This window comes from Lithobates pipiens, unplaced genomic scaffold (assembly GCF_037356315.1).
Source record: "Lithobates pipiens isolate NorthernLeopardFrog02 unplaced genomic scaffold, aLitPip1_a1.2 Scaffold_18, whole genome shotgun sequence".
NCBI lineage: Eukaryota > Metazoa > Chordata > Amphibia > Anura > Ranidae > Lithobates > Lithobates pipiens.
In genome coordinates, this window is record NW_027507758.1 from 394328601 (window position 1) to 394344474 (window position 15874).

Below are 15874 nucleotides of genomic sequence, written 5' to 3' on the forward strand. Positions count from 1 at the left end.
AGTTTACATTCATTTCTTCTAGACACCTCTGAATTTCTTAACCACTTTTTTAGATGTGTTGTTTACAAGTTAAAAACTTTTGGTAGAAAATTACTTAGAACCCCCAAACATTATACATTTTTTTTTAACACCCTAAAGAATAAAACGGCGGTCATTGCAATACTTTCTGTCACACCGTATTTATGCAGCGGTCTTACAAGTGCACTTTTTTGGAAAAAATACACTTTTTTTAATAAAAAAAGGGACAACAGTAAAGTTAGCCCAATTTTTTTTAATACTAGGAAAGACATTACGCTGAGTAAATTGATACAAGACATGACACGCTTCAAAATTGTGCCCGCTCCTGGAACGGTGACAAACGTTTACTCTTACAAATCTCCATAGGCGATCTTTATAAAGTACTACATGTTGCATGTTTTGAGTTACAGAGGAGGTCTAGGGCTAGAATTATTGCTCACGCTCTACCAATTGTGGCAATATCTCACATGTATGGTTTGAACATCTTTTTCATATGTGAGCGCTACTCATGTATGCGTTCGCTTCTGCATGCAAGCTCAGCGAGACGGGGAGTGTTTAAATTTTTGTTTTCTTATTTATTTTACCTTTTATTTTTACCCAGTTTTTAAAAAAAAAAATATGGTGTCACTTTTATTCCTATTACAAGGAATGCAAACATCCCTTATAATAGAAAAAAAAGCATGACAGGACATTTCAAATATGAGATCTGGGGTCAAAAAGACCTCAGGTCTCATATTTACATTATATTGCAATAAAAAATTAATAAAAAATTTCTCATTTAAAAAAAGAATTAAAAAAATGGGCCATTAAAAGCTATGGCCAGAAGTGATGTTTTGACGTCGCTTCTGCCCTGCAATGTCATGGAGACGGGTGAGGGCCATCTTCCCTTCACTCGTCTCCATGCCAATGAAACATCCGATCGCCTCCACCACTGCCAACGGTAAGCGGTGGAGGGCACCAGAATGCGGTGGGGGTCCCTCTCCTGCCGCCGATAAAAGTGATCTTGCGGTGAATCTGTGGCAGAGACCACTTTTATCTTGAAGCGGACCGCTGGCTGAACAAGAGGAGGGTTATAGCAGATAGCTGCTGCCATAACAACGATATCCTCCTTCAAAGGACGTATATCAGCGTACGGCGGTCCAGAAGTGGTTAATCACATCAGCCATATACGAACAATATCTGTTTCATATGTATCACGGATGTGTGCATTTTATATACATCTATTCCACATGAGAATGGGATAGCATGTGACATGACATGTCTCTACCCAAGAATCTATTTTATTTTTCTCTCAAACTTTTAGGCTACGTTCACTCATATCCGGTCCAAATTTCCCCTCAGCTGCAATTTAGATGTGGTTCAGATGCACATTTTTGGATCCGACGGCCACTGGTGTCTTTAACATTAGCTTGTTGTAAAGCAGCGGGCTGATGGCTCATCAGTTGTCAGTGGGTTTCCCCGCTCACAGCTAAGTGTAAAAGAAAACATTGCCAGCAATGAAAAATTGTGAAAACAAAAACTACGTTGTTGTTCACCAATCCATAGTCCCTTTTCTGGACCGGTACAGATTTTAAGGGGAATCCCACATCAACATTTAAATAAAAATGGCATAGGGTCTGTCCCCCAAATCTATACCAGGCCCATAGGTGTGGTATGGCTTTTTAGGTGAACCACCATGCCAAATTTGAAAAAATGACATGGGGTCCCCCAAAATCCATACCAGACCAATGGGCCTGGTATTGATTTTTTTTTGGGGGGGGGAGAACCTACGCCGTTTTTATTTAAATGTTGGTGTGGGACTCCCCTTAAAATCTGTACCAGACCAGAAAGGGCCTGGTATGGATTGGGGGGACCACAACATTGTTTTTTCACAATTTTTCATTGCTGGCAATGCCAGATCCAAGCATTCAGCGTGGAAGGCCAGGACAATGGGGGATGATTGAGTGCCCCTCCCCTCCTGCAACTACCAGCCAGGGCTGTGGGGAAGAGGACCTTGCCCCCATCAACATGGGGACAAGGTTCTTCGGGGCAGGGAAGGCAGAGCCCCCTGTACCAAAGTACCTTGCATGTTGAGAGCAGGTGGCCTGGTATGGTTTAGGAAGGGAGGGTGCTGACTCACCCCCCCTTTCCTGGCTTGCAAGGCTGCATGCTCGGATAAGGGTCTGGAATGCCTTTTTTTTATTGTGGGGGTTCCCATTAAATTCAATACCAGGCCTAAGGGTTTGGTATGGATTTGGGGGAATCCCACACCATTTTTATGGACCCGCATATATGCGTATGGAGCCTTAGAGATTATTCTCACAAAAAATATTTTTACTTTAATAAGGAATGTCAAGGCACAGCTAATACGTCCAAAGTGATCCCTAGCTATCTATTTGCAGATTTCACAGAGAGATATCATATGGTTATCCATAGTACATGGAACATGTACATACATGGTTCAAGTACATTGATGATATCTTCCTCAACTGCACAAAGGTAGATTTTAAGGCAGAAATGGATGTATGTCACCTCATGATTTCCATCACTTTGGAATACAGCAATACAGATACCACTTTTCAGATGTTCTTTTGACACTGCAGAAAACATTTCCACCCAAAAATATAAAATGTAGTTTCCCGTACTGCCAATTCATCAGAATCAGGAGATTAACACCAAAAGATACAATGTTCTATGAACAGACAGGTAGAAAACTGAAATACTTTAATCACTTTATTACTGGGCCATAGCCGAAAGACGATTACAGTGCGGCTCTCTTGTTCTGGTAAGGCTTCTATCTAGTGGCACAGAATCACATTACAATGGAAATCACAATACTCTATGGTGCCCATTCACATTAATGCAGCACAGAATTGCACATTTTTTGGAAAAGGATCTGATGCTACTTTGGTAGGCAATTTTGGCCTCATTAACTTAAATGGAAATGTACAAAATTGCATGCACATGAGTATTTGCCATGTTTTTTGCTACATTTTTTCAGGTTGTTAAAGCTCCTTAACAGCCAGCATCCAGTCTCTTTCCTCTACCAAAAAATGCAATATTATCAAAATTGCATCAAAAATGCAACTGAGTCACACTACATAATCACACTGAAAATCAGATCAAATCACAGCTACACTAGAGTGAACCTAGCCTTAGTGGATGATTGATAGCTGCGCTCCCTCCATTCCTAGATCTTGTTTCATTCACTGAAACTGTGGTATAGCAGCAAAAGCATTAGCAAACAAGTCAGTAAGCAAAAGAACACTCATCTCAAAGCTGTGTTCTTAAAACAGCCAAGTTATACACATAAATGTGCACACTAGATGCATTTATTAAAGTACACTGACTTGAAAACTGTGCAGTTGCTAGGCATTTCATGTGTGCGCAAGAAAACATATTTTATTGCACTAAAATCATATATTATATAGCCTCTTCTCAGAAAATGATCAAGGTGTAAAAAAACTGCACTTCCTACATACTGTGAAGAGATTATTGACGCAGGACATGTTAAGTGGATTTGCACATACAACGTATTACAGAACAGTACTTGGAATAAAATACTTAAAACGTTAAGAAAAATATGTTTCATTACGTAAAGTTGACTCTTCAACATCAAATGCAGAATTCAGTGCTATTGTGCCTACTAGTTGAGTAATATATAAATCGCATTCTACTTGCCATCATACTAAAAATACATTAAAGCCATTCTGTTGCTTAAATGGAAAGCTCTTAAAGCATATTTTTAATGCAAAGAAGATGGTACATACTTATCTGTCCTGCAAACCAAACTGCTGAATTTAAAATTAACAGTTCCTTGATACCTCTTCAGAAGTAGTATCTCATTCAGGAGTATCTGTAGTAGTAGTTAGTCACATTCAACTGAATGTGACTAGCTACAAGATCTGGATAAATGAGAAGGATAAACTACTAGACCTGGGTAAATAAGAAACCTTCTCAGACATACTTCCAGGAGTATCACCAGCCCTTACATCACTACTGGGCACTACCACAAGTCACAGTTTGTGAGAAGTGTTTAGCTGGCCGTTTCTTTTCAATACAGGGCAGATCGTCAGCACAAGCAGGAGAGGTAAGTACTTATTATATTCTTTGCGGGGCAACATGATTTTGAACTTTCATTTTAGCAACAAAGTTGTTTTAAAGGGAATCTGTGCTCTGCCCAAACAGAGCAAAGCAACAGCTTCATTATAATATACCTCTCCCCAGAAGAACACACTCAGATTTATTTTTTAAATGTTTTTATTGATATTTTTAGCAGAGTTAGTTACAACAAGGGTTACAAAACAAAAAAAAATAATATATAGTAATAAAAGTAACATAACACAGTATAATGTAGTGACAGGGTTATCTCAGCACAATATAGCATATAAACAAATAATCCACAATAAAGAATAAAGTAGTATTCCCAAGTATCTAATATTCATAGTCATAAAGGGACTCGAACAAGAGTAAGTCTCTTAGAATTTGTATAATAAAGTCCGTAATATAATTATTGTAAGATTTATAAATAGCGATATGGATAATGGCCACTTCTGGACCCCAAGACACCCCTCACAGGGATCTATCTGTGTCTTGGAGTACCTAGTCCAACATCCTAAAGGAAATTCAAACACAGTAGTTATCTTTTATGAAGGAAAATAAAGATCTATTCTTACTCCGCAGCTCAATTCAGATAAACAAACATGTGATATATTTGTCACTTTGTTATGAAATTATTTTTAAAGCCATCCAAAAAAAAATATTAAAATGCACAGGAGTTCTTTCTTCTATATGATTAAAGAATCAGCATTATCTAAATTGTGGAAGTATAATTTTTGTACCATGTACTCCAAGGTTCCCATAGTTGTTGTTCCTTAATATATAGGGATTTGTCATTAGGAAATAACAATTCGTAGGAGTGGTGGAGTTGGGTTAATTCTATAACTTCTGTCATAGTAGGAAGAGAGTCAGTTTTCCATTTTCTAGTTATGGATAGTCTCGCAGCTAAAAGTATATGTGTTACTACTTTACGATATTGTTTGGGAATCGTATGTAAATTCATATTCAGAATGGCTAGTTCTGGTGAAAGTTGAAGGACAATACCTGTTATGGAAGTGAGTAAATGGGAGATTGCCTGCCAGTAGTTATGTAAGCTTGGGCAGTCCCACATAATATGAAATAGGGTCCCCAATTGGGTACAATTTCTGCAGCAATTAGGTGACGAGTTCCCCTTGAATTTTGCTAGGATATGTGGAGTCAGGTATTGTCTTTGAACAATTTTTTGTGCCAGTTCCCATAGTGTAACACATGCAGTGGCCCTATATATGCTTCGTAGGGAAGCCATCCATTGTTTAATTGAAAAGTCTTGCCCCAAATCTTGTTCCCATTTAAGGAAGGAAGGTAGTTTGCTGGGTATGTTTTTTTCCCCTAGAATTGGGTATATTGTAGCTACTCCTTTCTGTGAGGTGGCATGGTTATTGAGGAAAGACCATATTTTAACCGGGATTGAAGCTCTGAGTTGTGGATTGTGTAGCAGACACTTTTCTATTTGAATATATGTAGATCGCTCAGAATTCGGAAGCTGTAATTCATTACTTAACTGAGAAAAATACTTTAATGAGCCCTGTTGGAAGAAGGAACCAAGTTTGATATCCCGACCCAAATTCCAGTCGTGTATTTGTACGCCAGGAATTAATGTTGGTATAATTGTTAGAGGAGGGTTTAACACCGTTATTGGAGTTTTATCCCATTTGTATGTGATGATTCTCTGCCAAGAGTGTAGCGTCGCTTTCACCGTTGGTGGGTATTGAGCTGTAATTGTGGACTTAATTTTCCTACTAAGTAACCAGAATTGCATATTAGGCTGTCATGTGATGTCTTTCTCAATTTGTCCCCATAAAGTTTTAGGAGTAGGCAAGAACCATTCTTGCAATTGGGTCAAAAGAGTTGCGTCATAATAATCCTGTAGATCAGGTACAGTCGCACCACCTATATTTCTATGTTTAATTAGTATATGGTATGCGCAACGGGATTTTTTGCCATTCCATAGATATTTTCCCAAACTGCTTTGTAAGGATTTAAAGTAGTATTTAGGGATACATATTGGAAGGGACCTGAGTTGATATAATAATTTTGGTAAGGTCATCATTTTGAAAGCTGCCAGGCGACCAGCCCATGTAAATTCGAATTTACTAAGTGTTGCCAGATCTGTTTCAAAATGTTTCTTAAATGGTAAAAAGTTTGTTTTAAATAACTGTTTTGTTTTGTTAGTGAGAGTGATTCCTAAGTAAGAAATCCCCTCGTCTTTCCAGTGGTAGGGGTATTTATTAGACAATAACTGCCTGGTTGTGTTATCTAATCCTAGGTCTAAAATATTGGACTTAGTTTCATTGATTTTATAATATGATGCTGCTCCAAATGTCGTTAGTATATTTTGGAGATTCGGGAGAGATGAAATAGGATCAGACACTATAAGCACTATGTCATCTGCGAACAGACTTATTTTATTATCTATTTGCCCAATTTTTATACCAGATAGTTTTGTGTCAGATCGTATACGTTCTGCTAGAGGTTCGATGGCTAAATTAAATATTAAAGGAGATAAGGGGCAACCTTGTCGTGTTCCATTCGAGATGCCAAAGGGCCTAGACATCATAGTATTTGTGTATACTCTCGCTGAGGGGCCCTTATACAGTGCAAAAATTGCCGATAAAATATTTCCATGAAAGCCGAATTTTAAAAGCACTGACTGTAAATAGCCCCAATGGACCCTATCAAACGCCTTCTCTGCATCCAAAGAAAGGAGCAGAGAAGGCGTTTGATGTCTCTCAGTGAAGTGTATAATATCAATCAGACGTCTTGTTGCATCTGAAGATTGTCGACCTTTAGTAAAGCCAGATTGATCTTTGTGAATGAGGTCTGGTATGTAGTTCATCAGTCGATTCGCTATTGCTTTGGCGTATATTTTGATGTCAATGTTCAATAATGAAATCGGTCTGAAATTTTGGGGAGCATTGGGATCTTTGCCTGGTTTCGGCAGTGTTATGATCAAGGCCTGAAGCATCTCAGCCGGAAATTCTGATTTGGATGCCGCTTCATTAAAAAGTGAGCATAAGTGGGGAGCCAGTATATCTCGAAGTAATTTATAGTATTCTCCTATCATTCCGTCTGGGCCCGGAGATTTATTGTTGGGCAGGGAGTCTATAGTTCTAGCAATTTCTTCCACTGAAAATGGGACGTTAAGATCAGAGATTTGATCAGTAGTTAATGATGGGAGACTAATAGTATCTAAGAAATCACTTATTATCTTTGGGGTAGGTGTGGGAGTTTGAGAATCATCTTTAAGATTGTAAAGGGAGCTATAATAACAGCTAAATGCATTCGCTATGTCTTGGGGGTCTTGCAATTTTTCTCTAGTAATAGGGTGGTATAGATATGGAATCTTCGATTTGGAATATCTGCCTTTGATCCGAAGTGCCATGTTTTTTCCTGCTTTGTTGCTAGTATGGTAATATTTAGCTTTAAGTTTTCTAGTATGTTTTTCAAATGTATCCAATAAAGTCGTTCTGAGTTCCTGTCGTAATATTTGTAGTTTAGTTTTCAGTTGTTGTGATGGGTGAGATTGGTTTTGGGAATCTAATGTTTTAATGTCAGCAGTAAGTTTCTCAATGAGTTTCGTTTTATTTTTCCTGAATTGAGCATTCAGTTGCATTAGGATTCCCCTACTAAATGCTTTATGAGCACCCCATAGGGTGGCGGAGTCTGACACCGATCCCACATTATATTTAAAGAATTCAGTTATCTGGTTTTGTATAGCTGTAGCATAGGTAGGCATTTTGATAAGATATGCATTTGTTCTCCATAGAAAATGGGTCGTTTGAGAGTGTTTAGGTAGAATAGTCATACTAATTGGGGCATGATCAGTCCAAGTGATGGGTGCAATGTCAGACTCCCTCACCCGCTGCAATAATCACTTATCCGTAAAAATATAATCGATACGAGTATAGGTATTATGTACCAGGGAATTATATGTGTATTCACGATCTCCAGGATGATGGCATCTCCATACATCATAGAGATCGCTTTTATTCAAAAAAAATTTAAGTGCACAGTTGGTTCTGGTTTTGGGATTAGAAGTGTCTAGTTCTTGTTCATGTATTGTGTTGAAGTCTCAACAAATTATTAAGGCACCTTTTCGGCATTTACCTATTTTTCTCATCAGGCCATTCAGAAAATGGGTTTGCCTTTTATTAGGCGCATACACATTTACCAATGTAGTAAGTGTATTATCAATGGTACATATTAATATGAGGTATCGTCCATTGGTATCTACAATAGATTCATGCAATTGAAAATTAACTGAATGATGTATGGCAATAAGTACTCCTCTTTTTTTCTGTTGGCCTGATGCTGTAAATATGTGAGGAAAGTTCTTATGGGTGCAAGTGGGAATAGCGCCTGTTTTGAAATGGGTTTCTTGTATACACAATATTTGACATCGCTGGGTGTTAGCCATTTGCCACATCGACGCTCTTTTTGCTGGATGGTTAAGACCATTAGTATTTAAAAATATTAACTTTATACTCATAAAAGGATATTAATAAGATGGAAAAAGTAAGTACATACTAGCCTGATAATAGCTTTAAATTCTACTTCCATGTGAACAATCTGTAGTCTGAAATGACTATGAATGTCCAAAAATTTAGTGACTGAAAAGTTTTGATTCAAATTTTGTAGGTTCACAACATACCTGTCCCTTTGAATGCTATGAGTTGTGTATAGGATACTGTGAAGAAAAAAATAAAAGTAAAAGCACAAACAAAAATATAACCAAACATTAAACTTAACTTGCAGTGGTAAACATTTCAATGTATACTGCAACATTAGAATGGGGAATTAGTTCAAAGGTCAGCTGTTCCAAAGATTTAGTATTGCACGGCACGGCGGGCAAGCTGATAGATCGGTTTCCTATAGATAAGATTGTATTTTGACCGGATCTAGTCAATGAAAGCTAATGCCATTGTGGCGTAAGTTTCTCCGGATTCTTCTTAGCTCCGATAGGTGGAGTTGGTTCGGGGAGAATACCCCATGCGTGAAGTAACTTAATGCCTTGTTCCACAGAAGTGATTGTATGGTAGGTGTCGTTCTTCTGTATCAGTAGTTTAGATGGTTGTTTACAACGGTATTCAATTTTATGATTACGCAGACATTTTGTAATTGTGGAAAGTTGTCTTCTCATATCTAGAGTATGTTTAGACAAGTCAGCATAAATCTGGATTGTATTATATGGTTGTGGAAGTTGTCCTAGATGTCGCACTTTATATAGGATTTGTTCTTTAACATGGTAGAAGTGTACTCTAAGTAGTACATCACGTGGTATCTGTGGAGGGAGAAATGACGGTTTCGGAATCCGATGGATACGATCAATTGTGAGCTCTAAGGTTGGTATAGCTGGCAGCAAGTTGGAGAATAAGTCAGTGGCATATTTTTTAAGATCAGACTGCTGTATATTTTCAGGGATACCCCTGATTTTGAGATTGTTCTTCCTTGAGCGGTCTTCTAAATCTGCGATTTTAAATTTAAGCCACTCTTTTTCAGCTTTATTTTCTTCATGAGCATCTATTAAATCATTAATAGTATTGGTCATGTCTCCCATAGAGTTCTCAATAGTGTGTACTCTTTCACCTAAGGAGTTCACTGCTTTGGAGAATTGATTTGTGAGTTGTAAAATATCCGTATGAAGCGAAGTATGTAAAGTTAATAGCATTTCTTTTAATTGGGTGTCCAGAATAGGCTGGTTATTAGTGGGGAATGCGGCTATAGGTGAAGCTATAGGAGTTATGACTGTGTTATCTTGACTAATATGAGGTATTTTATAGCTTACCTCCTGGCCTGTGAAATCCAGTTTGGTACGAGTTTTAGCCGGGCTGCGACATGTAGGGCTGAGGTAATCTTCCTCATGAGGAGATTCCAGATGTGTTTTCTGAAGTGATTCTTCTAGAGCAGCATCAGGCCTGTCAGTGTATTGCGCTCTCCCTGAGGAGGCTGTTGCTGGAACAGCAGCTGTGAGAGGATCTGTGCCATCTTTTTTTCTCCCTCCCGCTGACTGAGAGGAGAATGTCATTAGTTTTTTCATTTTCCGTTCGTCTTTCGCTCGTCTTACCGATATTCACTGTGAATTGTCGCTAATATGCCCGTTCGTGTGACGGAGCTCTCTCACAGAGCTTCCATTCAGCTCATGCGCTGGCCACGCCCCCCACACTCAGATTTCCATTGCAATGCTGCTCTGTCTCTCTCTCTCTTCCCACAGGATACAGAGGCAGCAGCGGGAGCCATTGGCTCTTGCTGCTGTCAATAAAATCCTGTGAGGAGGGAAATGGGGGGGCAGGCATGTGCTGCACTGTGTGTGTCTATAGACACAGATTGCTATGTTAGCACATACAGGAGGAGGAGGAGGAGAGGAGGAGCCTTGAGGGCCAGCAGGGACCCCAAAAGAGGAGGTTCAGGGCCACTCTGTGCAATTCAAGTATAAAGCATGTAAGTGTAAAATGCTTATTATTTTACAAAAAAAGGAGCTTTTACAAGCACTCTAAGCATACTGTCATGTGAGGGCTGTGTTTGCCTGCACTAGATGCACAGGTATATGGACAGTCCTATTCATGTCAATAGGGATCCAGCTGCTGCGTGGACACAGCTGCTGCTGCCAAGGTGACATCCTTGTGGGTGGGAGTCCCCAAATGCAGACAATGTGAGTGTGGTGACATGCACCTGCAACCACACAAATGTCAAATTGGGAGCAGAGGCCATGTCCATGAAGCTACAGAGCCCCAACTGACATTAATATCAGTAATGTGTGCATATGGATGCATAGAACACCTGTGCATCCTGTAAAGCCAGCGCAGCCCTAGAACGCCTGTATGAATGAGACCATATAGTTAATTTCTTGATATATGTCAACATTCAATTGGCATTCATTTTCCTTCCAAAGATTATTTTTTTTCAATTGAAACACTTTCTGTGAATAAGGGCCTTATTATTATTGTTATTATTATTATTATTATTATTATCAGTTTTAGAATAAAAACTATGCAGAATATAACTGGATATTTGTGTTAAGCTTTAAATTAGTTTACAAGTCACATAGGAACTGCAAGAACCATATATCAAATTTTTACTTTTTCAGTGGATAAAATTAGCCCATGGGATGATCATTACAACTCTGGTTTACAGATGTTGTTACAACTTGCATGTATTGATCCACTTGGTTATCCTGTTAAATGCCTTATTCTTAACAAATTCAAACCTATTGATTTGCACTGGGCTTCAGATGAAAATTATATTTCAAAACCTTTGTGGTATGTTTAAGTCCATGTAATCTAAAAAGCAATTTTTTTTCCTGTTGATTTTGTGTGGACAAGGAAATGTATTTTTATGTCAGTGTTAATGGAAAACTGGCAGAAGCGATGTAAACATTATACTGAAACATTAGGAACTGCTTTTGTTGTATCAATGATTTAAAAGCACAGGGAAAAGCACAACGTGGGAGTGATGTCATCTTGGCTTCAGCCACTCACAGCTTTGGAGTCATGTACCCAGAAGAAACGCAGAGGGAACATGTCAGCTCCCTCAGCGGTGACTGGGAGGCAGTGCGAGTGCTTCGTTCTAAGGTAAGTATTTCATAATGAGCTAGTATTTTGAGCATACTAGCTCATTATAACTTTGCCTTACAGATTTATTTTTTCAGTGCATACAACTGCTTTAATTAGGATTTCCAGGAAAACTGGAGACTGTGTTTGAGTTAGACAGAACGGAAAAATGTGTTTCGTTTCGTTTCGGATAGATTCGTTATGTTACTAATTTCATTTTGTTATGGAATTCGTTTCATTTCATTTTCAAACAAAATTGGTTAATTTAATTTAGGAGGCAAAGCTTTTTTTGACATTTTTCTATTTTTCAGGTCAGTGGGCATCGTGATGAATGATGGATTACATTGAGGGACACTATAAAGGATTTGTCAAAAACTGTTTCCTGTGTTTCTTACTTTTTGACAATGTACCCGATACCCATTCACATAGGGGTGGGTCGGGATCTGGGGGCCTCTTTTTAAAGAGGGCCTCCAGATTCCAATAAGTCTCCCACTTGCAGACCCCAACAACCACAGCACACTGTTCTTGGGAAAAGGCCCCCCAAAGCACCCCCCTTTCCTGACCTGCTGGTCTGCATGCTCTGGTAAGGGTCTGGTATGGATTTTGGGGGGACCCTAAGGGCCTGGTATGGACTGGGGTGCCCTACACCATTTTTTTAAAATTTTTCTATTGCCAGGCAATTGCATTCTTTATCTTTATGTTCATCTGTCAGTGGGGAAGCCCGCTGACAGATGATGACTCGTTGTTAAGGTCCTGGACGGCTGGCTTCCTGGCCTGCTGCTTAACAACCAGCTATTTCTTCACACAGAATTCGAATCAGTTAATCGTTTTTTGACAAATCCAGATTCTAATCAATCTGACAAATTGGAATTTGTTAGAAAACAGAATGAACTTTAACAGATTTCAACTAAATTCTTTACTATTTGTTACTATGCAATACGATACATCTGAATCTCCGAACAACCAAAAATTTGAATATGTATTCGGACCAAAACAAATTGCACATTGAGTCTGAGTCTGAGTCTGAGTCCCTTCTGTGCAGAAATATTATGGCAGCCCACCCTACCCTCTTGTTTTTATAAGCCTAAATTGTGATTATCAATTTTTGTTAATATCTTCTGGTTAAATCTGATATTGTATCTTGACTGTACATTTCAATGCCTCTCTATGTATTTGGACAAGAGGTCACTGAAGCTTAGACGCCCAGACGCAATTTACCATGGTCAGTTACCTTGACTATAACTCTGTGGATAATTTGTCAGCAGGGTCTGGGAACTAAGAACTTGCACATGTGCCCATTTCTAGTTCACTACTGCAACACTGATTAACATTCCTACAGAACAGGGCATTTTGTGTAAGGACTTAAAAAAGAATATTTTAGTCAGGAAGCAGTTACAGTGTCTAGGCAGCTAACAGTAACACTTTAATTGGGTCGAGAGCAGATTGTTGCCTATATGTAAAGTATCAACATGGTAATTTTACCAATTTTCTCTAGATTTTTAATTTTTGGCTTTCACACTATTTATTAGGCCACTTTTTACAGATTTCAAATTTTCCCTTTTTCTCCAAATTTTTACATGCATTTGCAAAGCATTGAATAGTTTCATTCTGGACATGGAATTAAACAGTATTTTTCTTTAAAATGGTGATTATGACGTTCTTTACAATTAACCACTTCCCGACCAGCGCACGACGATGTACGTCGACAGAATGGCACGGGCAGGCATATTGGCGTACAGGTACGTCCAATATTCAATGCCGCCCTGCCATCGGGAGCGCGCCGCCGGCGGCACGCTCCCGCGCTGGTCGGGACCCCCGTGAGTCCGGTCGCGGGACCCGCGGACTATATCGCCGCGGGCATCCCCGCGATCGTCTCACGGAGCAGCCGAATAGAGGAAATGCTGTGTAAACAGCATTCCTCCATTCCGCCTAGCAACTAGTGACGCTGATCTCTTCTCCATGTGATTGGAGCAGAGATCAGTGTTCACTAAATGAAAGCCCAACCCCCCCACAGTTAGTAACACACCCATAGGAACACTTAACCCCTACACTGCCACCCACCGGTTAACCCCTTCACTGCCAGTGTCATTTACACAGGAATCACTGCATTTATATAGCAGTGATTACTGTATAAATGACAATGGTCCCAAAAATGTGTCAAAAATGTCCGATGGGTGCCCCACAATGTCGCAGTCATAATAAAAATCGATGATCGCCGCCATTACTAGTAAAAAAAAAAAATAATAAAAAATTATTAATAAAAATGCTATAAAACTATCCCTATTTTGTAAACGCTATAACTTTTGCGCAAACCAATCAATAATCGCTTATTGCGATTTTTTTAACCAAAAATATGTAGAAGAATACGTATCGGCCTAAACTGAGGGAAAAAAATGTTTTTTTATATATTTTTGGGGGATATTTATTATAACAAAAAGTAAAAAAATAATGCGTTTTTTTCAAAATTGTCGCTCTATTTTTGTTTCTAGCGCAAAAAATAAAAACCGCAGGGGTGATCAAATACCACCAAAAGAAAGCTCTATTTGTGGGAAAAAAAGGACGTCAATTTTGTTTGGGAGCCACGTCGCACGACCGCACAATTATCAGTTAAAGTGACGCAGTGCCGAATCGCAAAATGTGGTCTGGTCTTTGACTAGAAAAATGGTCCGGTCTGCAAGTGGTTAAACATGAAAGAATAGCATGACATTAAATTTTTTTTTTACAGGTTTTCCCCAGATTTAAACACATCAGGGTTGAAATACTAAAAGAGCAGTGTCTGCTCACTTTGCAAGATTAAATTTTACTTTGCAAATGAATTTGCACTTAGCTTAATGAATAAAGTGAAAATTTGCTGACCTGAAATATCCAAGCAAAAACCATGTTTTTTTAAAATTTTCTTACACATATTTTTACATTTTCCAATTTTGCAGTTTTACCATTGTAATTCCATACACAGTGTTCTTTCTTTTTTTTTATAAATTCTTTATTTTCATAATATAGTGATACAGTCTTTCATTTCTAGATACATACACATCTACATCTTATATTTAGACCAAGCCGTTCATCATTTCATCGTGCTAGATTTCTCCTATTACATTACCTATTTCCTTATATTCACTATTATTATTTTTTTTCCCCCTTAACCTGGTATAGCCCTGGTTATTTGTCTTTGAAGAAAAAGAAGCAAATAGCAAAACAACAAAAAATAGGAAAACGAAAATAAATAAATAAATAAATAAAATAAATAAATAAATAATAAAATGTTCTCCTTTCATTTCCTCCCCCTCTCTCACCCCCCCCTCCCCCACCCCTCCCAAAAAAAAAAATAATAATAAAAAAAAAAAAACAAACAGGAATCAGCATCTAATGGTTTTGTTCCCTATATAAAATATAGGGTTTCCATACTTCATGATACCTATCTTCTTGCTCTTTCAGTATCATAGTCAGATTTTCCATTTGTTGGATCTCCGATACCCTGCTCATCCATTGTGATTTGGTTGGAGCCAGCGTCGTTTTCGATAAAACTGGGATGCATGCTTTTGCTGCTGTAAGCAAATGCCTTAAAAGAGATTTTTTATATTTTTCTATAGATAGCGGAACATCATGCAATAAGAAAGCTGCCGGATTTTCCCCAAGAGACACATCTGTTATTTCCTTCACTGTTTCCGATACCATCTTCCAGAAATCTTTTACCCCGGTACACTCCCAAAATATATGTAATAGGGTACCCTCGGCTCTCTGGCAGCGCCAGCACAAATTTGATACTTGTGGGTATATCCGGTGCAATACTTCTGGGGTCCTATACCATCTAGACAAAATTTTGTAGCCCCCTTCTTGGTATCTAGTTGCTATCGACGCCTTATGCGCGAACATGAAGATCTTATTTTTCTGTAAGTCTGAGAAAGTGACTCCCAGGTCCCTCTCCCATGCTCGTATAAAAGCCAGATCTTGTGAAGCTTCTTGTTCCATCCGCAATACGTACATTGATGAGAGGGAATGTTTCAGTGGTTCACCTTTTAAGCATATCTGTTCGAACTCAGATAGTGTCCTGATTGGAGCAGAGATCAGTGTTCACTAAATGAAAGCCCAACCCCCCCACAGTTAGTAACACACCCATAGGAACACTTAACCCCTACACTGCCACCCACCGGTTAACCCCTTCACTGCCAGTGTCATTTACACAGGAATCACTGCATTTATATAGCAGTGATTACTGTATAAATGACAATGGT

The 15874-nt window shown here is 38.7% G+C and overlaps 1 protein-coding gene across 6 annotated transcripts in view; it reads right to left on the reverse strand.

Moving 5' to 3' along the window:
- The window catches only part of KHDRBS2 (KH RNA binding domain containing, signal transduction associated 2), a 525703-nt gene that overhangs the window by 149511 nt on the left and 360318 nt on the right, over positions 1-15874 (reverse strand). The window lies entirely within an intron of this gene.